A 26,329-nucleotide genomic window follows, 5' to 3' on the forward strand; every position below is an offset into this window, starting at 1 on the left:
GAAGGACCTGGCTTCACTTGGAATATCTAATTGGCGCCACGTAGCGAAAAGAAGAAACGACTGGCGCGCTGTTGTTAACTCGGCTATAATCGCGTAAGTGGTGTCTACGCCAATCAAGAAGAAGAGAATTATTAGTAGATTGGTAGAAAGCAGGGCAGCCCGTTTACACGCCTTAAAAAAGTACACCCTGTTTCGAATTATTCTTCATAAGTAGAAATATTTTCAGATTTTAAATATTTTGCTTAGTCTGATTTATTTGTTTAGTTTCATTTTGTGGGTTAGGGATATTTTGGTGGTTTGAACATACTGCCGGGAAACGTCTACGTCCATTGGAACTGTAGCAGGGTTTTTTAGGTTGACTGTCTCTTGGTTTGTATGTCTGCATTCTAACGTTTGGTCTGTATTCATGCTGGTGCCTGTAATCTTGACGTAATGGTGGATGGTATATTATATTTTTTGATTGTAGTTGTTGAATCGTCCGGGATTGTTGCTGACCCTTGAGTGAGTCTCGTTGACCTCGAACTGATCTCCATGATCGAAGTGATGATCAGTATTGTAGCATACGGATACGCTGCCTCCAAGTTTTGCAGGTTATTACTAAGTATACAGTGATCCGCTAGTGTATTTGGAGTTTAATCCTAGAATGAATGTACGACCTCTTGGTTGACACAATCCTTCATCCCAGAACTGTTTTGGTCACTAGACAGGCTTTTCCTTCATTGACGTATCCTCCTCATCTCGTCTAGCAAAACGTTTAAGAGTCGCTGGTCAGCAAACGTGAAGTCCAATCGGTTTATTATTGCATAAAAAATCATGTTCGTGTTGTGATTGATGAGAGCATCAGCAGCTGCTCCAGTGATTTTGGTTCTTACTATCCCCAGAGCACCTTAAATGTCTGCATGAAGATCAAAACTTCTGATCTTTATGATCTATACTAACTCTTGTCGCCATCAAATTTTGGCAATTACTTAAACCATTCCAGATCAATATCTTTTAGATCCGTAATATTGAGTTTGATGACGTTGCTTAACGATTTTGTTGTTGTACTGACTCCATTTGTTCAGTAAAGTCGTCTTGTTTTTTCGCAAGATTTCTGTCAATGATGGAATTTGCTTTTAGAATAAGGCCATTTGTGGAGCTATATATTCTTCCATATTTGTTGCAGATTTTAGTTGCCTGTTGTTAGCAAACGCTTTTTACTTCTTCGTTCTTCTTGAAATTGGTATTCAATTTTCAGTGCCAGTGTGTAATTCTGGATTGGTGCTGTCCAATATTTCAGTATCTGCTGATTATCTGCTTTTTCAAGATGTTGTGGTTGAAAGTCCTACTTCCGGCTTTACGAGCGGTTGAGCCCCCGTTAACGGGTTAGCATTGAGTAAAGAAACGACATTTTTGTTTAGACCGTTTGTCTTCCCTTTATTGATCGTTATTCCTTACTGACTATCTTTTACAATCTTACCGCTATTTATAGCAAAGAGAGTGTTTGCTTACTTGCTAAGAACTAAATATGTTTTGGTCATCTTAACTCTTATTCAATTGTTTTGTTTGGGTTTGTTTATATAAATCTTAATGATGCTTACTATGTACTATTGAGATGCTAGTTGCTTACTAGTAAATATTTATTTTGGTTGTTATTATTTGTTGTACTTATAGTGCACTTCTATACTTCTATTGTTCCAAGATAAGTTGTTTTGATGTTTGTTTGTTTGGGTTAATTTGATGCGATACTATTATAAATAATATGTTCCTTAACTCGCGCGAAACACACTCTTTACAGTACGTAAATTTTTATATAATATTTTAAAACTCATATATCATGATGTGAAAATGGACGAAATCGGATTACAGCCACGCCTACTCTCCATATAACACAATTCTGAATTCAATTTGATTCCTTCACTTTTTTATTTAATATAATCTCGCTGAACATTAACACATTTGCTCCAATGATCCTCCAATCTGTGGATTCCATGCCTGATGTGAGAATCCGAAAGGTCTGCAAATTCAACAGCCGTTGTCATATATTCATTTGATGAAAAACGCTTGTCACGCATAAATTTTTGGAGTTTTGGAAGCAAATGGAAGTCGCTGGGAGTCAAATCTGGTGAATACGGTGGATGCTCCACCTATTCGAACCTATATTCATGGATTTTAGCCATTCCCAAAATGCTCTTGTGACACAGTGCATTGTCCTGATGAAAAAAACCTTTACGAATTTTTTCATTCAACTGGTCCAAAGGTTGCAATAATATTCAGAATTAATTGATTTACCAGTTTGCAAGTAATCCACAAAAAAAATACCTCTCCCATCCCAAAAAACTGATGTTATAACCTTCTTTTCCGATTTCCAGACACGAACTCGTTTCGGATCCGAACAACCAGGTTCACACCACTCTTTAGCCTTTGTTTTGATTCAGGATCATGGTAATAGACCCAAGTCTCATCGAATCGATGCACGAAACCCACTTCACCATTTTTAAAACGTTCCAAATGTTGCTGAGAAAGTCGCATTTGAATGTGTTTTTGTTCCATTGTTTGCGAATGTGCACACAGCTTTCTAAAAGCCAAAAATTCACTTAAAATATGATTCACACTACCTAACGAGGTAAGTAGAACCTGTACTAAATCTCTCTCAGTCATTCGACGATCTTCTAAAACCATACAGGATATGATTATATTTTAGCTATTATTTCTGGTGTTGATGCGCTTTTTGGACATCCTTCATGTGGATCATCTTCAAGGCTTGTACGACCATGTTTAAATTCAGCAACCCATCTTTCTACTATTCTAATTGTAGGTGAATAATCATTACATACTTTTAATATTCGTTCGTGAATTTCTTTTGGTGCTTCACCTTCCAAAAATAAGAATCTTATCACTACACGATATTAAATTTTTCCCATTGTAAAAGAATACTGTGACACGACGACAAATGGCTTGTAAATAAAGAATTAATCGACAGATTGAAGTGAAACTTCACATACGTTCATATGAAGAGTGTACCAACAAACCAAACAAATTTTGGGCTAGTAGCAACGCCCTCTCTCATCGACTGACAAAACCTTATTGAACAATCTGATATAGATAACACTTTTCACGCCTTTGAATTGCGCCATTTTATGACCATAAATTGCCGAAATCAAACCGAAACTGTTTAAACGCAAGATATTGCATATGCGGAACCCAATACCTTTAGTTGACTTTTGGCAGACATATATAAATGAAATTCAGAGAAAATTATTGTCTGATAATAGTATGTCTGCGTATTGAAACTGAATTGAATCGGATCAATACTACCTCTAGCCCCCATATACCTTTTTTAAAGATTATCAATCTTTCGGGTGACTTTATACCACATACCATCCAATATGTTAGTCAACTTAATAAAATTGAGAGAGGTGGTTTTACGCCAAACAGTGTATCGTTATGTCCAAATAGGGTAAAATTTAACTGAAATTAAACTTAGCCCCCATATGATTAATATCAGGATTTTCGAACAGCCAGCTGACTTTACTCCATTGTACAAGGTGTGTTCCAAAGTAAACAGAACTTTTTGAATCTAGCGCCACCTGATGGCGCCATTTATATGTCGACAATTAAGTTAGAATCTGCTTCATCGATTGTCCAGTGAGATTTTCATAACATTTCATAGATTGGAAGTGAAGTTATTGCGTTTAAGTGTCAGTATGCTTGTGTTATCGGTGCGAAAATGGACACCGAACAAAGAGCCAACATTAAATTTTGTATTAAAATTAGTAAAACTTTTACCGAAACGTTTCAGTTGATGAAAAAAGTTTATGGCGATGATTGCCTATCCCGTAGAAGAGTCTACAAGTGGTTTCAACGTTTTCAAAGTGGTCGTGAGGTCATAAATGACCATCAAAATGTGGGCCGATCAAAATCCGTGATCAACGGAAATTCATCAAAAATCAGCCGGAATCATCATTGAAATTCATGGAAATGGAATTGAACATCTCCAAAACATCGATTTATCGCATTTTGACTGAACATCTGGGCTTACGAAAGGTGTGTGCACGGTTTGTTCCGCGCAAATTGACTGATGACCAAAAATTGCTAAGAATCCAACATTCGAAGGACATCATTAAAGAGGTCAAAAAGGACAGAAACTTCCGTTACAATATTGTGATTGGTGACGAAACGTGGTATTTCCAATAAGATACCGAAACGAAACGCCAGAGTACTGAATGGAAGTCACCGAACCAGCCGAAACCCAAAAACTCGTGCATGAAGAAGTTAAAAGTGAAGACAATGCTGATTCGTTGTTTTGATTCCATGTGTGATTCCGTCTCATCGATCGACGCTTGTGACCGATTATTTGACCAAAAATCACATTTTAACATTCACCTGATATGGCACCCTGCGACTTCTTCCTTTTCGGAAAAATGTGATGAGTTATGCAGACATAGAGGCCATTCAAAAGGCTTGCACCGTCATACTGGCGGCCATACCGACGAACGAGCTAAAACACTCGTTCGACATGCTTTTGGACCATGCAAAGAGCTGTATTGAAGCAGAAGGAGATTTTGAATAAAATTAATTGATTTTGTCAAAAAAAAACATTTGATCTGTTTACTTAGGAACTCTCCTGTATGTCAAGGACCTTGATGAAACCTTGGGAGCATTTTATTAGTTTGTGGCAATTAATTACTAGTAGTAACATTCTAACATTTATCTTAACTCCACCTACACTTATTAACTTTCCAAGAGTGTGATGATATAGACCATCTAAACTATGGCAAGAACAAGACACGCTAGAGCCTTCTTGTTTACCCAACATAACATAATTTCAATATTTACAATTTAACAACACATTTGTTTTCTTCGTTAAGGCCTAAATTAACAATTAATGAATTTACCATAGCAACATAAGAAAAGTGTTCACAAAGAATATGTAAATTATGGTAGTTAGTTAGGTAGCTTGCTACCAGGTGTCGTGGTAGATATTTTTTATTACAACTTTTCCTCAAAAAGTTACTAAATTTCCCTTACTTAAAATTCCACGTGCCTTCTATTTATTCCTAAAGGAGCAACTCTTATTAATAATTATACCAAATACAATATTAATTACCGATTTTTTTCCGATTCCTTCCATAATTTGCACCTCAAACAGATTTCGTGAAATACCATATTTCATATTTTAGCACCAACAGCGCCTTTTTTGTACAAGAAGTAAATTGCTGCAACTTCGGACAACAGCAGAAGTAAATGAGCAATCAAGCGAGAGTTCTCATAGCATATTGATTAGGTGCCAACTTGTGATATGGCGTTGTGATGCTGTGATAAGCTGCTGACCGAACACATTATTGGAAGTACTACAAGTACAAGAAATTATTGATGGTTATGTGCGAGTATTGGCTAATTTTCAATTAGTACATAGCAGGAATGTGCATGGAATGTAAAATGCCGCGTAATCGAAGTGGCAATCGAAAGGAAATATAAAAATTACAGCAACAAAAGTAACAAATGTATGAGTGATTTTATTGAATATCGCTCCAAGAGTTGTCAGAAATGCGTTTTTACCCTTGTAGACTTGTTGTAAGTCAGTATGTTTGTTGATATTTACTACAAAAATAGTTGTTTTGCCACTACAGCAATTGCTTACTAATTTGTTGCATTTTCATTGTTAGCTCGGTATTTGTGCTGCCTCGTCATAGTATTGGCATTAGTATAGTCGGCAAAAATATGCCCACACACGTAAACGTGACCAGTTTGTTAAAACTCATGCGATTCGATGGTTTTGATCCCCACTTGAATACCAAGTCCTAAATTGAGTGAATAGGCCGGCATGAAAGGTCAACTCGTTAACCAATTAAGCGTGTTGTGAAAAAAGGTCAGGCATATTTTGGTTTGTTGGTATTTGTAAACCAAACTTTCAATGTAAGGTATCGCCCACTTGAATGATTGGGTAAAAATGCTTTCAGAATAAATTCGATATATTTGTTCTAATCAAAAGCAGAGTTTTATACTAGCCGTATCTTTAGCTTAACTTAAGATTCTTAAAGGAGTATATAAGAGATGGTATAGTAGTTACAGGTTCATGCTATTAGTAACGGAGCTAAAATTTAACCACAGTCCCATTAAACTAAAATTTAATTTAATTTAAGAAGGTCACAGTTAACATTTCTTGTATGAGAACCCACAAGCTTTCGCACGGCGCTTTCTTTAAGAATGTGCTTAGGTAAATTTTTGATTGAAATGACAGAATAGATAGTCAATAGTTTTAGCGGCATAGTTTTAGGATAATTTTTGCAATGCATTCAACTATTTATTTTTTTGTCTCTCTGTATTCAGTTTCAATGCCACAGAAAAAAATACAGACATACATTCCAAATACAAGCTACATTCAAACATACATAGAAACAAACAAATAGAACTTATAATAGCGTTATAAAAAGAAATAGGACTATTTAAGAAATAATGCAATCTCATCGTCAACTAACATCGATTCGCTCGTTTTTTCTCGGCACTGCTCTCTTGTCAAAATACAAGGAAACAACATAGTTAGGAAATTGAGTTCGCTACAAAAGAGTACTCAGATAGTAGTATTGGTATAAGCGCTTTCTTCAAATTCAGCAGGCTTTATTTTGTGGAATTTGGACTAGTTTTACTACTGTACCAACTGTAGCATAGCACAAAAGACAAAGCTGATATTTGATTTGCAACTATATGCTATTATATTGCAACAAGCCGATTTTTCTTCAAATAGATTTACTTCCCAGGGTACATGGTACTTTAAAATAAATATATTGTCGATTAATTTTTATAATTATAAAATTGGAAATTTACTAAAAATTCATTACAAAGGGACCGTGGCCCCGCCCCCTAATAAGTTTAATTTATTTTATATTCCAAACCAACAAAACTATATCACCCAAATTTGCATAGAACCAATGTTTTCAACCCTTCTTACGACACTATGAAAATAGGTAAAATCGGATGATAATCCCGCCCATTCCTCATATAACGGCTTTGTTAAAGACTACTAAAAGCGCGATAAATCAATAATTAAATGCGCCAGATCAATATTCCCTTAGTTCCCATATATATTTAATATAAAGATTTTCGAACTTTATACTACATCTTATGCATCTGCCAATGTGAGAGTTATTTAATGAAATCAAGAGAGCGTATTTTTCTAATAACAGTCTATAATTTTACGTGAAAGGATGAAATGGGGTGAAATCTTAACCCGGCTTTGATACTGGCAAAGTGTCGAATGTTCGGTTACATTCGAACTTAGCCCATCCTTATTGTTTTAAGAAAGATTATCGTCGAAACTTTGTTCGTTTTTAACCTGCCAAATTCAATTTGGATCAGATCAAAAACTGGTAAATCATTATATGGAGGTTTATATACAGAGCCAGCATAACACTTAAAAAAAGTTAAACTTATATACTTGAAGTACTTTACTTATACTCAAATCTTAAGTATATATATGAGCAGTAGTTACTAGTATGTTTGTGACATCTCTATTATTGGGAACATTTAGGAAGGAGACATAATATGAAACTAACTTTTGAAATTAGCTTGAGTCGCAATTAATCACTCCTATATTAAAAGACGCTCTCAATCTTTTTATCTGGTGGATTTTCATAGTTAATGCAGCGTTTTTTTGCCTCTAACAATACCGTGACTGTGTAAGTCCATTCAATACATACTATATATAATATATTAGAAGCAGGCAATAATATAATATATCTTTTATAATCACTGTAAACAGATCGATTTAAATTTTCTTTAGATGTTTCTTTAATGAAAGGTTAAAATAATTTTTTAGGTGGAATCTATTGAGATAAAAAATTTTATGCAAAAATTCGTTTCTTAAATAGCCATACATATGGATATATTGAAGACGGCCGTGTTTAATAAAATGTTTTCCAGAAATTGAAAAAAATTGTGTTCACAGCTTAAAATGCAAAATGGAAGCAAATGGAATTCAAAATTGTGTTATGTGGGAAGTAGGCGAGGTTGTATTCCGATTAGGCTATTATGGCTTCAGTGATCTAGGATCCTCTGTGATAAATTACACTTCTATATCTTAATTTAATATTTAGTAAAAGCTTTTTATTGGGTTTCCTTTGATAGCGTTTTGTGAATGTGGCAGTGGTCGGGTCACGCCCATCTATCAACTTATTTTTACTTTGTTGCTCAGAGATCTATTCATCAATTTTTACTCAAGTTATAGCTTGCACGAACGAACTAACGGACGGCCAAGCAGATAGTCACACGGATTTGAACGCGCCTCGTCATTCATATTTATATTAGGTTGTCAAAAAAGTATTGCGGTATTTTCGTTATTTTCTAGTTAGCGCTGAGAGCGCGTAGTTCAAGTTTTATTCGTCGAATCGGGTCATGCTATACCTTTTTGGAACACACATTTCACGCGCTAACATGTGTTTGATTGATTGTCCTTTCTTTTAAGTCGTTCGTGAGTTATAGCGTCGCAAACATGGAGCAAAATTAAGAGAAAATACGGCATATTTTGCAGTACTACTACGATCAAGGCAAAAATGCATCTCAAGATGCCAATAAAATTTGTGCAGTTTATGGACCCGATACAGTTTCCATTTCCACCGCACAACGTTTTCGTTCTGGTGTAGTGGTGGTCGAAGATGCGCCACGCTCCGGAAGGCCTGTCGTCGAAAATTGCGACAAAATCGCTTAATTGGTCGAAAGAGACCGGCATAGTAGCAGCCGTAGCATCGGTCAAGAGCTGCGTATGAGTTATCAAACAAAATTTTATGAACAGTTGAAAATTCAATAAAAATACTGCAAGAAATACCGCATGACTTTTTTGACAACCAAATATATAACTCTATATCTATCTAGATTAGTTTTAAGTGAAACATCAACCACTCTGTAGCAACAAATTTCAATAATATACAAAATGTTAGTATGTGTATATAGATCTATCTCAGTAAGTGATATATTTTTCTTACGTGCGTGAAATTTTCGAAAACAAGTACCGCAAAATCAAGAAGAATTGTTGGAAAGGAGAGAAAAGAAATTATTTTTATGTAGATATAAACAAAGCGTAGATTCGATAATAGATTTTTGTAGGGAGAAGATATTAGATCCGTGGAGATACGAATTTTCAATTTTTCCAAAGAAAACATAAATTATTGCTTTAAGAAAAAAACATAAATCTTCAATATTCAATAGACATTTTTATTCCATCTAATATTACCGTTTTCACTCCAAAGTAATAATAACAGATTCGAATACTTCCCACTGTATTTAAACGCCACCGTAATGCTCTTCATTAATATTCTTCAAAGACCGAGCGCTCAGATCCCACTGGAGAAAGAATTATGGCATACAATCAGATTAGATTGTCGAATTGAGAGAGAGAGAGTAAGGGAAATCATTGACCCAAATAGATGCTAATTTATCCATTGTATGCGTTGGCATTAACAGGCAACAGCTGCGGCGACAACAACAAAAACAAACATAACAGCAACAACAATAACAACAATTTTGCCTGTAATAACAACAACACCGACAGTGCCAACAATAATAATAACAACAACAACAGCAAGAGAATAAAAACAACAACTACAATCACAAATACATCAATGATGGCAGGAATCCGCAAATCGAAGAATCACATAACAACAACAACAGTTCGACATGTATCATAGCAGGAAAGCAGCAGCAGAAGACCATCGATGAAGAATACCCAACGGATTGGCATTTGCTTCGATGATGGCGTGTACGTGCCGGCCAACGGGCATTATCGACCAACAGCAACAAGCCGCATGCGAACAACAACAACTAGAAGTGTGAATTAATGAAGCAACTGAACATGGTCTTCAGCCTACAGCGCCAGCGTCGTTGCCACCTCCAACCAAGTACCACACGTTCCACAGCCCCCCTACCAAACGGGTGAACTGCATGCTTGAAATGTGTTTTATAGCATTTTGCGGCCAGCATACATAGCGTCACAGCGTACACGGCCAACACCAACGTTAGCTAGCAAAGAGTAATTCCAAATAACGAATCATTATTCAAGAATCAATTGAAAGTAAATCGCCAAATCGCCCACGAGCGCACACACATGCGCGTACATACATCAGTTTACTTATATGAAACACTTGAATGAATGTAGACAAATGGCTGGGCAGAACACTTTGGCAGCAGCCAAAACTGCAACAACACAGCGACAAGCATTAGCACGTGGTTGATAAGGACTAAGGACTAGGGGGCGCTAGATTGTAGAAATTCCTGTGAACCCACATCTGTGAGCATCTATTTATATAAAGAGAGGAGTACATGTGTGTATATATACACATGTGTTTGATTGTGCTTTTGCGTACTAGCATCCTGCTGCAGCTGTAACACATTTGTTGTAATTTCCTTTATTGCTCGCCTAGCTCATTTGTTTGCACCGTTTTTAACACTTTTTTCGAACGAAATCAGCAGGAATGTGAATGAGAAATATCACTTAGAGCTCCAAAAATAGCGAAAACATGCTATTTTAAAAAATGTAAAAAATCGCCGGGAATTAAGGGCAGATTTAGGCATTGAAATCGATTGGCACTCAGTTGTTACTCATACGCAATGTACGTACGCTGTGAGAAAGAAATTTAGGTGAAATATTTAAGAACCTAAAAAACGAAATTTAATGTGCATATGTGCATACGTACACTCAGAAGAAATGTTTTCGGTTGCAATTAAGTTTATTTACTACCTTCTAAAAACGTAAAGGATCACTTTTAACCTTCACTTAAAAATGATCGATAAACAAAAACGAAAACGAATTAACTTTTGTATATTTAAGATTGAAAAAACTGGTTTCAGTAAGAAGATAATTCTTTCTTAGTGGAAATTCATTGTATAGAAAATATATTTAATTTTAATAAACATTTTGAAGTTTTTTGTTTCAGCTATTCATTCGACTGGAATCATGCCAGCAGTTGAGGCAATTTTTTTCGGAACTTCCGAACTCCGTTATTTTTCAATATTTTTGTAAAAAAAAATTTAATATAGCTAAAAATACACTTTATTACGTCCATAGAAATATTCCTTCTAGTACTTTTTTTTTTTTTAATTCACGAAAATCGCCTAATTTTCATGCGTCACACTCTTGTAGCCCCTTAACGAGAGAATTGACTACTATAATTCAATGTTAATTATTTAATTAAAATTATTGGTATTAACTGGTTTTCAATATGATGAGAAAAACGAGAGAAGTAGTTATAAAAATATTTTTTAAACTTCTATATGAAAATAGTGCCAAATTAACCATAATTTTTAATTTCTTCTGAAGTAGCTTAAACATAGATTAGGTGCAGCATTTTTTCTTATTTTCTTATAAATGATGGAGTTATTTCCTTAAAACAAGTCAGTTGAAAGAATTTAAATTTGCCCAGCTACTTGCAAGTGGGGTGGAGACTACCAAAACCAAACAAACTAGTGAATGACAAACGCATAAATGGTAGAGAAACTCATACAATCTGCAACGAAAGTATTGGCTCAAAATTTGTTCACCTACTGAATGCAGAGAAAAGTGTGGTTTCCATAAAAAAAATCTTAGCCTGAAATGTAAAAAATAAATATTCAAGGTGAAGATTTTTCCACAGTAATGACAATTTATACTTTAAAATTTCATGTGTCCTCTGCAGTTTCATATTCAATAGATAACACGTCCTTGAATATACCTTTTTAAAAAAATTACATTGTGATGCGACAGTGGAATATTGAAAGTGACATTTAAGACGTTAAAATTGTAGTATTTCTACCATATAAACTCGGAATATTGGAATTCATGCTCAGTAGAGTTATACCGAAAATAAAATGTGATTGAAGTTTAAAAACAAAAAAACTTTATTCTATTGAGTAAAATTTTTAATCGAAACCGTCACTATATGCAAATTTTTGGCGCGTCAGTAGTCTTGACAAATCATTGGATTACAACAAAGTATTCAAAAGAAATTTGCATAACCGCCAATGGCAATGCAACGCTAAGTTCTGCTAATTAGTAAAGTAAGAGAATATTGATGTTATGCTGTGACTCGCTGATGACCACAAGTGATTTGCTGAAGTTGTGAAATTTTCAAAAACAAAAAAGCGAAACAAATTACTAACACTCTGTCCGCCAACTATTAGTCGGACGAGCAACAAGAGTAGAAAAACTGCCAGCAAACTGATTGTCAATTTATGGTGAAATATTTTCTAAAATACATAAAACATGGTGCAGTGTGATATATTGCAAAAGCGACAGGCACGCGGGCGTAGCCTGGCATATTTTAGAGTAATATTTTTTACTTCTTCGGCTGACATACGGTCACTTTGCCAATGCCGCAGGCTGATATGCGCAGGCGAGTTGTCGAATTATCCTCATGCCCATGTGGTACATATGTATATGCAAATACATGCATTTTATAAATGTACATATATGTGTGTGCTAACATGCCAGCATGTCCAACAAATCAGTTGTCTGATGTCTATACTCAGCTATTAGCCATAATTTCTAGTTTTGTTTGGCAGTTTTAGCGATAACTTTGATAGATGCTCGTATTTGCCCACATATACACACACACGCGCAAGAACAGCTATATGCACTTAGTCCGTTACGTAGAATTCTGTGTGTGCTTTGGAATTTCAACTAACGCGGATAACTGTCAGATATGCGTTGACATTTGCATATGTCGCTGCTGCAACGGAATATTGTGGCATGAATAACTTCAAAATTTACATCACATCTATGTATAAAGTAAACAAGCACACATACTCGTATGTACGTACATAGAAGCATGTGCTATAAATACCTTGCAGGAAAATTTAGAAATTCGAATATGGCTTTGGGTTGACTTAAATGTAACTGTTTCTATTAATTTAAATAAAAGAGAAGTGTCAAAAAAAAACAAATATAAAGAAAATGGCATATAGAAAATGGCTAAGTTCCAGTTCGGGTGAAGCCGGTAACTAGAAACTCTCGCAATTCGGAAAATTAAGGCTTTAAAAATATTTCCAGGTATATTCCTAACTTTATAGAACTAAGCTAGATTCATTATTTGTCATTGGACGAAATTCTGAATCGACTACAATCGGAAAGAAGAAAAATCGTTTTATTAAATTTTTTTATAGGTCTGACCTAAGTGAATTCACTTTTGGTATTAGTATAGTGTATAACATATTTCCAAGTAATTTTCTTGACAAAATTTAAAAATTGGCCGACATATTTGGCAAAGTTACCGCTAGAATACAAAAATAATTATGCGCAGTAAGCTGGAGTAATTTATGAACTGATGTCAACCATTTTCAGTACTAAACTATAATGCGGCCGAGATTAAACGTTTAATTAATTTTGCAGTGTTATCTCAAAGATTGACCGATATATACGAGATACGAGACAAAGTCAACCAAAATGACGAACCCCTTTATTATCGATACTAAAAAAAATTCTGAACTAATTTTGTCCCTTTTCCAGGACAAGGTTTTTTCCAAACTTCATTGAAATATATCATAATTTGCCTGAAATTTATAGGTATGAAGTTATTCATTTCCACAGCGCTTTCAAATCGTCAACAATAAATCGGATTACTTGGAGCATATTTTTGGAGCTATAACATCAACAAGAAGAGTTATGAAGTTTGTTTTATTCGAAAAGGTAAAAATATAGTACTTACAAATTTTCAGTCAACTGAGATATTAAAACAAGGGTTTTGTTTTCTTGAGAAATATGCCATGTAATTGAAAAAACTCCAAAAATTTTAAATTTTGAAATTTAAGTTGGATTTCCTGTAACGCCCATATCCCAGGCGAAATTTTTGCACTTGTGGAGATTAAAGATAATTGCAGAAAGATTACAATATCAGAATGCGCAATGTGGAGAACAAAATACATACCTGGCAAAGCAATACAGACAGCTCAGAGGTTTATCATGAATTATAAAAACACACTAACAACATTGTTAATGCTTTATTGTGAGAACCTGACTAATATATTGGCCTAGCTTTGTACAGCAAATTTTTGTAAGTAATACAATTTTGCTGGGCTACTCTATAAATATATAAGCAAATATTTTCCTTATTTTAGTCGAATAGCTGCGATTAACTCTCTATGCCTAAAGTGAAATATCTTCAAGTAGCACGAGTTTTTTTTAAATTCGCAACCAGTTATATTTTCCCTGAGAGGTGTCTTAACATAAATAAACCACATTGCTAACTCGTTGTATTCCATAAAAAACGTCAACACACGACTACACATAACGGCATAGAATCTCAGCCGTGTCACAACTGGTTGCAAGATAAAGTTGCCACTTGGTTGACTTTTGTTTAGTTAGTTTGGCTTAGGAGTAACACTCTGCTGCTCCTCATTCTTTTGTTGTATGAGATTCAAATTTGTTTCAACTTTGCAATCTTGGCATTTGAAGACGTTTTAAACAAAGTTTCTCATCTAAAATATGTACTTGCAAATATGTATGAACATCGTATTAATATTGTATGTTTCTCTATGCACATGTTAGGGATCCCACTTAAGGCGAATGAGAAAAGTTTGAATTTTGCGTATAATCAAGCGCTGATTGAAGTGTGTCTAAAAGGGAGTTATCTCGGTTGTGTCTATTTTTTATTGGCAGTTTTCGAGAGCAAGTATTTGTTTGTTCGTTTGAAGTGCAGGTACGAAGATATACACATATAAACGAGTTTGATAAATAGCCTCTTCTGCTAAATTGGTTAAGTTCCACCATGTCAAAAACGTTTCGTTCCTTTTGACCACATTAAAATGAGCTTTCGAAATAGTCTATTAATTGGTTCACTAAGCCCTAATATCCCGCGGGTACTTCACTGTGAAATATACACTAATTTATCCAGCTCTTATAATAACGCATTCCAAAAATTTGGAAAATTAGACAATATTGCTTTTTACGCCAGCTTGCTTCTCAAACCTACGCTCTTATATCTACATTTGCCGAATTGTAAATTTCTTCTACTTGTAATGCTACCCTCGTTAAACTTTCGGTAAACCACAATTTTTGCATAATCTCTAGTTTTCAAAACCTCCTGTCTCGATTTGAAGTGCTCCTAGCGTTTCGATGATGTGTGGAAGAAACGAGAAATCTCATTTTTATGATTTATAAAATTACTAATAAAATTACATAATTCGATCCATCGTGATCCTAGTTTTCTGAGTTATACAGTTTTCGCGGCAGTTGGCACTAAAACGTTAAGTAGATAAATTTGTAAAAATCTAAAAATATTCTGCCATAATAAAATATATTATTATGGACTATTTAGTAATAAATATGGAAAAATATACAAGTACGTAACTCCTTTACACCCTGAATATGATATATTAAGTTTGCCATGAAGTTTCTAACATCCAGAAGGCAATGTCGAAGACTCTAAACTTGAAATGTATGATCCATTAATGTTCACAGCGATGAGCTGAGTTGATTAATTGGTAACATGGGATTTCTCGAGCAAGAAACGGCCGATTTTGAAAATTATAATTTTTAAGAGAAAATATTTAATACTCGACTATTAAAACGTAATTTTCGGAAGTTTTACAGAATGATGTGAAGTAAAAAAGAAAAAAATATCTTCAAAACTGTTATCCGGATTTACTTAAGCATTTAGGACAATATTTTGAAGATATTGTATTATAGAATTAAATAAGACAGACATAAATAGATTTTTCGAAGCCGTGTATTCCTGTCTGTGTAACTAATCTTAAATCGATTTAAAATTTTGTACACGTTGTTTTCTTGAATCTGTTCATTTGCCAGAATCGCTGATATCTTAACATTACAACACATAGCTAACATACAAACTGGCCAACCAAAATCAAAGTCTTGAACGCAAAGCAACTTATCTGCACAAAATTTGGCATCATTTATTTTCCAAGAGAGCGCAGCAATCTCCAGATGGGACCTTTATAGCATATCATTGCCTTACAAACAGACTGTTAAAAATCAAGTCCTTGTGCGGAAAACTCTTTCATTTGACGAATTATCTTTACAAAATTATGCGTAGGCTGTTGTCCCAGACAGCGGTACAATCTTCAAATAAATTATTCACATCGGACATCTATGGTATATGGTTGCCCAACCAACCGATTGATCTTAATGATAATAAAGATCTCTTTATGCTTTTTGAGTCTTTGAGAAATGCACCTCTGAAAAGTATTATAGCAACAGTGCAGCCGAATTACGAAAGAACTAATTCAAGAAATGTACCGATCCGTTCTGAATGAGAACTAAGTTTTTAAGTGTAATGTGAAGTGCAGTAATTCTATCTCACTGAGCTCCAAACAACTTTTGTAAGGAAAACCACTGGCAATTTGCAGGCAAGTAGCACCCAAAATAAAACCAAAAGCTAGAAGTCTCATACACACTTTCCATAGCTGAAAATTATTTTTTTTTTTTTTTTGTATTTTACTTACTGACGTTCATCACTGTTTAAATTTGATCATTAAAATTGCAAAGCAATCTAAATTAAACCATTAATTTTTTTTGTGGCGGTATATATATATAAATCAGCTAAATAAAAACGCATTGTTGAATAATGAAGCGCAACACTTTTCTACTCGATGCCACATTAAATTGTAATTAAAGTCAAAATGACCACTGCAGCTTTTATTAAAATCAGTCAAATTAATTAAAATGTAAAACCACTCGACTATTGAATAAAATAAATGCAATCAAAAGTGCTGACCACTAATGCTATTACCACTATTTAAAGAGATACAATATTGTGCAAAAATCAGCTTTGTTTACTTTTTCTCTATTTTATATAATAAATTAAGGAACATTTATTGGATTAACACTTATTTAATGTCTCTTTGTCAATACTCAATATAAAATGTCACAAGTTGTTACGTAACAAGTGGTGACATAAATACAAAGAATGTCTGAATTTTATTTGCATTTTTACTAAATACTTTAAGGATTTTCAAATTTTTTGTAAATTTGATTCCAAAATGAATTAAAAATTTTTTAATTCAATTTTATTTATCTGCATATACAAATTCAATATAATACTGGAGCAATGCTTTTTCTTTTCTACTCATTTTTTCTGAATACTTAATCATCATTATACACGATCTTTTAAGCTAATTAAATTCAAAGGCATGATTAAATCTCTGGACTCTTTGAAACAATGCACCAATATAATCTCTAAATAGTTATTTAGCATTCCTCGCAACAATTTCTGAGTTCCTTAAAAGTAATTAACATAGCTCTACATGGAGCGAAAGGTTTTAGGTTATATTCAGATTCGTAAAGGACCAAATAAAGTTGGTTTAATAGGAATTCCTCAACCTTTTTGTGATGTCTTAAACAGTCGGTTATCATGGCGCGATAACGGTCGCCATTGATGGATACTTTTCGAAAAATTTTTACAGTTCATTTCACCGATCCAGCAACCACATAAACAACTGTTTTTTCTGGATCTGGTTGGTATCTTCAGTTTACTTTTCATCACAAATTAGCCAAAATGGGCCTCATCGCTGAACAAAATTTGGCACGAAAACGTGCATCTTCTTGGAACTTTTCATGAGCTCTCTATGAGCAAAGCGATGTTGCCTGAGAAGGTCGAGCGGCTTCGGCTCTTGCACAAATTGTACTTTGGACGTTTTCAATTTTAGATCTCGAAGTAAAATGCGCCAAGTCGTACGTCAATACGAGTTGTGCCGAATCGACTCTCCACGGTCTTCGTGTACACTCTCAGCTACTGCTTCACTGCGTGCTGGACGCGGTCTATTCTAACTTATACTGATTGCTGGACTCCAGATGGGTGATGATGTTGCGAATAGTATGCTCAGTAGGCCGATTATGTTGGCTTGACTGGTTGAGCGATCTTTCCATGATAAAATGCCAAACAATACTAAAGAAAAATAATGCGACTGCTTGACTCACACGTTATCTGTCAAAAGAGGACTATTTAAAAAACTACCACTACTTGGATCACCCGTTATATACGTAGATTATCCATAAAAATGTCACGATGAGAACAGAACCGGCTGATATTTTCTAAATTGATAGATTCATCTGCAACATAACAAGTGGAATACCGGGCACAATTCAAGAGATCGAAGGTCAATACAAAGCTCTACCGAGGTATTTGCTTAAGTTAAATCATGTTTCATAAATAATTATTTTCTTATTTTTTGTGCATTTAAAATAATATTCAATTGCTTTAAGGCTTACCAATTAGAACAAGGTTTTGAAACAAAGAAAACAAACAAATATTAATAACAATTTTTTTATATTTACATATAACATAAGGAAACGCTGTGTTTAAACCCAAAAGTTTTAGATATAGCGTAAGCTAAATTGGAGACTCTCATCCTATCAATATAATATGACTGGGACAAATAAAAACGACTATGAGTAAAATATAAACAAACTTTTTAACTTCCCACGTAGCAGTCGCAGCTGTGTAAATTGTGTGCATTACTGAGTAAATAAAAAAGAAGTAATTACTTAAATATGTGCAGATGTATACAAAATAACCTATAATATAGTTTTGAGTGGGCCAAAGAGTCGTTGATTTATGGGCAAACTCTTTAACTGTGGGTCAATGGACAAACGGAAAATACAATTAATCACGGCTGGTGATCAATTTCATTTTATTTCCTTTTTATTTGCGATTTTTCTCTTTTTTGAGTTTCGTGTTTTTATTTAACTGCCCTTCATGTAACCTCACTGTCATTTCATAACTTTTTACTGCGTTGCTTGCTGGATTTTTGGTATAACCATGGCACCACTGTCATTTCGCTGCCAGAAAATTTTTATTTCTTTTAAATTACAAAAACCGAGCTCGAGCTAAATATTGGAATTTCACTTAATTTAAAATTGTAGTACAAGAAGATTTTTCTATACAACTTTACGAACTTATTTCTAATATCCATGACATTGCATCTGTGTAGTAGTATTGGGATCTAATTACCGTGACTTAACAAAAGGAACAATCTTTTGACTGGTTGACATCTCAAAAGAGAAAATAGATAAAGAGGAGGTAGTGCTGCTGTTTTTTCTAAGCCGCTAAGTTTAAAGTTTCGCCTCTCATATCAAGAAGATGTTTGATATGATTTTAATTTAATACATTTCAATATACCTTAAACGCTTGTGTAGAAAATATTACTCAAACCACTGTTGATTGTGCTATAAAGACGCTGACTAATTACAATTATAAATTCCATAGATAAAATATTAAATGGCACATTTGTAACCGCAGCACAACCGGACAAAATTATTTAAAGCGATCTTATGAATGAAAATGAAGAAAAATGCATAAATGAATATAATAATGCAATATATCAAAATAAAATGATAAAATAAAATAATAAAAAGAAAAAACGTTAACTTCGGCTGCACCGCTAATATTAGGTTGTCAAAAAAGTCTTGCGGAATTGCAACGTTGAAGCCATCGTTGTACGGTGGAAATGGAAACTGTATCGAGTCCATAAACTGCACAAATTTTATTGGTGGCTTGAGATGCATTTTTGCCTTTATCGTAGTACTGTAAAATATGCCGTATTTTCTCTTTATTTTGCTCCATGTTTGCGACGCTATAACTCACGAACGACTTAAAAGAAAGGACAATCAATCAAACACGTGTTAGCGCGTGAAATGAGCTTTCCAAAAAAGTATGGCATGACCCGATGCGACGAATAAAACTAGAACTACGCGCTCTTAGCGCCAACTAGCGAAAATACCGCAAGACTTTTTTGTCAATCATTACCTATTATATCCTTCACAGGTCATTTCTTTTAGTAACTATGTGTTCAGTTTATATGGTAGCTATATGCAATAGTAATCCGAACTGAACAATTTTTTCGGAGATCACTTTATTGCCTTAAAAAATAAACAATACCAAATTTCGTGAATATACCTTGTCAAACGCAAAAGTTTTCCATACAAGAACTTTTTTTTGATCGTTCAGTTTGTATGGCAGCTATATGTTATAGTGGTCCGATATCAGCAGTTCCGACAAATGAGCAGCTTCTTGAAGATGACGTTTGCAAAATTTCCAAACGATATCTTTAAAACTGAGGGACTAGTTCGTATTTACACAGACAGACGGACGGACAGACACACAGACGGACATGGCAAAATCTACTCAGCTCAACATACCGATCATTTATATATATACTTTATAAGATCTCCGCCGCTTCCTTCTGGGTGTTACAAACTTCGTGACAAACTTAATATACCCTGTTCAGGGTTAGCTTCACTCAAGAAAGGTTGGGTTTTGCTTCGTTGACGTTGAAGAATTTTCGGGATGTGTTTTCCGAGTTTGAATTTCTGAAATCAGCTTTTGGCATATCTATTAATAGTCCAGTCCTTTCCCTGTATGCTTTTTGGATTCTTTGCTTATTTTCTTTAAAAATTTTCGGATTCAAGCGTGGAGAATTGACAAACCGAATTCCCTCCGAATGTAACATCTCATGGCAGAAGTGGTATCGATAGCCGCATTACAAACTTTCGAGTCCAACGAAAATATCTTCTTTTGGATTGGGTATTTTAGTTACTAGCAATCGTTTTGCCTAATTATCTACGTATAATAACTCTTTTTTGTGAGGTTGACAGTTTCATGCATAGATCGAATTCGAAATGGGCGGCAGAAACGATTAGATGAGGGTGGGGGTTTTGCAATAGAACTTTTTTGGTGTCACCTATATGTGACTTCAAACTCAAGGGAACCAATGAACTCTGAAGTATGTTGGTGATATGCAACTTCTTTTTTAAAGAAGTTCAAAAATCTTTAATTCGGCAACCGTGCAGTTTTGAAGAACGTCCTCAATACTCGTATAACGACAAAGTCTTATAGTAGTGTGGTCGAGTAAGCCTTAGAGCACAACTACTGTTGAGTCTTTGGCCAAAAATTCATTCACAATGATGGTTCTGTGCGATGGTGCGTTGTCATGAAGAATCCACGAATTGTTGACCCACAAACTCGGACGTTTACAATGGATATCGTCTCGTAAGCGCCTCATAACACCAATATAATATTCTATGGTACGTATTCACAGTGGACGACACCACGAATATCGAAGAAAACAATGAGCATTACCTTCACTTTTGATCGGCTTTGATGTGCCTTTGGGCTGCCATTCGGATGATTGCTGGTTCGTAAGTGAGTCGTAATCATAGACTCATGTCTCGTCACCAGTAATTATGCATTTCATGAAGGTGGGATCCGAATTGGCTCGATCCAGCATGTCTGCAGCTACCTGACCTCTATACCTTCTTTAAAGGAAATCAGCTCTATCGGAACAAGTCTTGAAGCAAGGCATTGATTGCTCAATTTTTCATGCATAATCGTACATGCGCTCTCGTGTGACATCTCCAATTTATGGGCAATTTCTCCCAAGCTCACATGGTTTCGGCACCACTTCCTCTACTTTTTCAACATTACATCGGTCACACTCGTTTGCAGGCCATCCAGAACAAGGCTTGTCTTGGACAGTCTCCCGACCCTCCTTGAATGCTCGGTACCACTCGTAAGTGCGCGTTTTTGATAGAGCATATTGCCTTCTACAATATTTTCAATGTATCGGCATACAAAAATTCATTCGCTACACAAATACATTGATCAATATATACATTGGTCAATGTAAAATTCGGCAAACACTACTTTAACCAAAAACTTAAATTGGGGATAGGTTGAAAAAAAGTTACAGCTGTTCAAAAATGAGGGAAAAAAATTTAAACATTCACTTGTTTTTTTTTTTTAATTTTGCATCAAAAAGTGAAGAGTGCCATTTACGGAGACGAAGCTGTATCAGTTTGGGTAGCAGGACAATGGTTAGCTCGATTCCGTTCTGGAAATATCCATTTACACTGATGAAAATTTTACACTGACCGAATAATGTCTCTAGCGTAAAAATGGCGGAAGTGGTCTAACAAAATGGTACATATTTGTTTATTTATTTATTGGTATAAATAAAAATATAAAAATAATAAGTTGAAGTTTGTTTAGAAATACGAAACGACTTTTTCGACTACCCAATACATACTTTATGAAATCTCAGACATTTAACTAAGTGTTACAAACTTTATTGCAATATTAATATCTTACGATTTTTTCAGGCTATATAAACAAATCAGTAAACATATTGGCAAATTGTACAAAAGCGTTTAACTTGTGTTTTGTTCCATACAATATATCATTATACGGTATATATTCTATATAAAATATCAGAGAAATTAAAAAAATAATTATAACACAATTAAAACGTGTAAATTATGCCCAGTTAATCGGAAATGTTATTTACTAAAGTCAAGCTAGAAGGATCGTTTAAATTGCTGCTGCAATTTTTCTGACCGAAAGGGGAGAACATTTACGATTTCCTAAACTTTTAGTTCATGTAATTATTATAATAAATTTCTATTGCTTTTTCAATCGTCATTGTAAGCGTGTACCGGTACAATTTTGCAGACTTTTGAAAATCATTTACCATTTAGTTTGAGTCTTCTCTTACTATAAATCTTACCATTTTATTGCACTGTTGCTACTTTCACAAAAACCGTTTAATGGCAGTGCGTTAAGCGAATGAGTGCATCAGCCAATAGCCAGCGATATAAACTGTGAATAAACCAAGTTGAAAGCCTGCATTTGACGTTTGTCAACAATGAGGGCAGTATTGATAAGCTTTCAGTTGCTGCAAAAATTGCTTGCTATACACAAAAAAACATAAAAATATTTAAAACACAAAAAATTGTATTTGCAATATAAAATTCGCACGGAAAGTTCTTGGTTTTTCATTACATGCCATTCATTGTGTGTTATGACCCCGTTATTTGTGGCCAACAGGTTACATTGCAACAACAGAGAGTACTCTGTCCTTTCAAAAAACAATGTGCCACAATATACACGCACGCTCTCACCAAATACTCACACCATAAGCCGTGGTCCCCATGATCTCAATACAGTTACTGTCACCCGGATTGCTGCCGCTTGTTGACACATTCCACTTTTTCCATGTGTATACATATGTGCCTTTTCAATAGTATTGCACTGTATTAAATTCAACAAATGTTTTGCAAAAACGATAGCTACTGGAAAAAAGATTGCTCTCTTGTGTATTTGCATATTCTCTTCGAAGCAAACAAGTAATGCAAATATATGTGTTTTACTCTGACAGCTGTTCTTGCTTGAAATTTAATGTTTAAAATTAATAAATTTTAATCTGCTCGTTGTTGAAATAAAGCTTAAAATTTCTAACAATTTACCAAGTTTTTTAAATGATTTTTGTTTTGTTCCTTAGATTTTGAAGTCAAGTCAATTCGGTGAGATTTAGATAACAATTTTAATACTTATTATATCTGTTTTACCAACACATATATTTGGATAAAAACAGATATAATAAGTATTAAAATTGTTAAGCAGAAGCTAGAGCCACAACATATCGTAGCTGAGTAGCGAATAATAATCTTCAATTGACAGCCAAGCGAAGTTATTTGAGAACTTGACGCATGGCTCTTCTTTCTCTTCAAATTTTTAATCGCTTTTTTTCTGGATCTTAAATATCGGATCTCACCGGTGCTTGGTTAACCTTCTAATCCAACATTCCCAGTGGTCTAAATTTCTAACGCATGATCCATGATAAATATTAATAGTCTCAGTTAGTTTTTCAGAGCAATAAAGTATTCCTGAATTTGTGTGATTTATTCAAACGACATTGTCAGCGTTAGTATTTTCTTCGCAGACACATCAAGAAACTTCACCACATCATCATATAGTTCTCTGTTTCTGAATCATTCACAAAATCCAACAAATTTTCAACAACAAGACGTAAAGCCTTTCGCAAGCCACTGTACAATTGTCTACACTACTAAATATTGAAGAAAATTCCGTACTGGCACGTCATGGATACAAATTAGAAACCACTTAATTTCGAGTAGAGATCATGATATTATTACAAATTTTTATTTTTAAAGAAAATCGAATGGCAGTGATTGCTTTACATAAGTGTGGAAAGAGGTAAAGTTAAATTTATTTTATTTATTGAGTTTCTCAAAATACTTAATCGCTTTGCCCAAACATCTAATGTTGATGACAGAAAGAGAAAACTTAGTTCCCGCATTCTTCGTAGCAATTCAGCCATAAAAACTGTGTGCGAACCCATTCGCAAAAATCCCCTTAAAAACAGAAAATTATATCAAGGGAAATGGATATATGGGCCAGACCAATATCAAGACTTAATCAAAATGATCTCCACGAGTCGGTTAACTAGTACTCACATGGCAAATCTTGGGCAAAGCAGGTGCAAGTGGCATCTACAATAGATGCAGTCAACAGTCATAAAAGTATTATTTTTACAAATGAAAATTTCTTCACTTTTAAAAAAGTTTTTAATAAACAAAATTTCCAAAGACTCAAAAACTTATATTACAAGCTATATATATATTCTATATGGACACCGTCCAGCTGTTTAATGATTTGGTAAGTAATATTCTGTAAAGGCGTTACACTTTTTTAACTCTGAGGTTAAAATTGCGAGTTAAACTTTTAACATCGCTCATTTAAAATATGCATTATTTAATAAACCTTACCATATTAGAAAATATACTATTATTTCATTTTTGTAACGGCTGAACTTGTAACAGAACTTATAGTACAACTTTAAGTCCTTTAATGAAGTGTATACTTACTCTCAGTTTTTTGACAGTAATCATTCACACAATACGGTCGATAGAACCCTAAATGCGACGTTGGGGAGGCTTATCCCGCGATAGTTGGCGCAGATTATGGGATCTCCTTTTTAGTGGATTGAGCAGAGCACACTTAAATATAGTAATATACAATATATAGTGTATAGTGCTAAGCTTTTAGTACTCACGCATTTTGGCCTGTCCCTTTTTTGTCTGCAAATGTGTCCCGTTTCCCTCTTCAGCTCTCGGTAGCGATCCCATCCCGTTTATCACCACATAACCGATCTGGTTGGTGGCTTAATGATTTTTCCTATGCTAGAATCTAGTACCACAGATAACCAAATTTCGGTCGCAAGCGATGTCGACCAGCCTCAACCCATTTGTTAATGTTTCATCATGTAGGCTTAATTTACCGACCGTTGTGTCAAAGATACATTCTCTCTCGTAGAAGGGGCTCTCATAGATACGCTCCAAGTGCTTCGTTCTTCTGTTACATCGGGGCAAGGGCGCAAATCAGCGATATGTTGAAGAACTTCGATTTGATGCGGATTGTGGCTAGACGTTCATCAACCGGGTGAACGCCAGGACTCGGCGACGGAGTCTCTCTCCCACCACGAATCTCACACAGAATTTGCGTTCCTTTATAGTCCTTTACCGTCCATCGCACTTCTTAGATGGCGGTGATGTCAACCTTTACTCGTACGAAGACTTCAACCCGCTGTGCAGCGACATCTTCCCAATTAAGGGACCGGACATACCAGGTGCACGTCCTTAAAACGTAGTCATTAACACGTTTGCATTGGTCGTGATCAAAAGAGAGACACCCCGTCTGAGGCTGTTTTGATCATTTTATGGGGTGGTTTTTTTACGTCTCGGGTCCCAGAGCCTAGCGTACAATCCTAGGGAGGGATGATTCTTCTACTCACTTTAGCTCGTCTTCAAAATTTCGAAAAATTTACCGCCTTCTAATAGGTTTAATATACATATCTCATAGACCACTACAGCTGCAAAAGCTCAGCACAATTCTTATAGAACTTTTACCGACAGTGTGAAAAATGGATGAAATCAGATGATAACTCCGCCCACTCCTCATAAACGATACTGTTGAAAACTACTAAAATTGCGATAAATTAATAGCAAACTACGTCCGAAACATTGAACTTTACTTCCAGTTATCAAATAACCAGCCGTCCTTTTCTTCATATCTATTGAATTTTTCGGTGTAATGATTGAATCTGTTAGCCTGCTACATAGTTCGAAACCTGTTTGACTATACTCCACCTCAACTTATTGACTCTTAAAGCTTCTCGAAATCATTTTTTTTTTTCAACATTATTAACACCAAATATACATTATAATATATATTACAATTTATTTCCTTATAATTAATGCTCTCGCAATATCCAATGATTTATATTAAAGAAAATAATAATCAAATCAATTAAATCAATTCAAGAATATCTTCAATAGCACTCATACGCCCAGTAGGACCACATCTATATACACTGTTTAAACAAGTTGTTGATGTGCGCCTAACAAACCTGTAAATCTATATTGCTGCAGATATATAAATATATATGTATTCATGTATAGCTGAACTGTGCTGCACAGATAAATGCTTGAAAGCATTGCAAACCAACATTCAAATTCTAGCATTCAACATTTTTTGCATGTCTATGCGCCCATACAAAGCCGCAACCACAA

This window comes from Bactrocera latifrons, unplaced genomic scaffold (assembly GCF_001853355.1).
Source record: "Bactrocera latifrons isolate USDA-ARS-PBARC rearing strain unplaced genomic scaffold, ASM185335v1 scaffold_283, whole genome shotgun sequence".
NCBI classification, from domain to species: Eukaryota; Metazoa; Arthropoda; class Insecta; order Diptera; family Tephritidae; genus Bactrocera; species Bactrocera latifrons.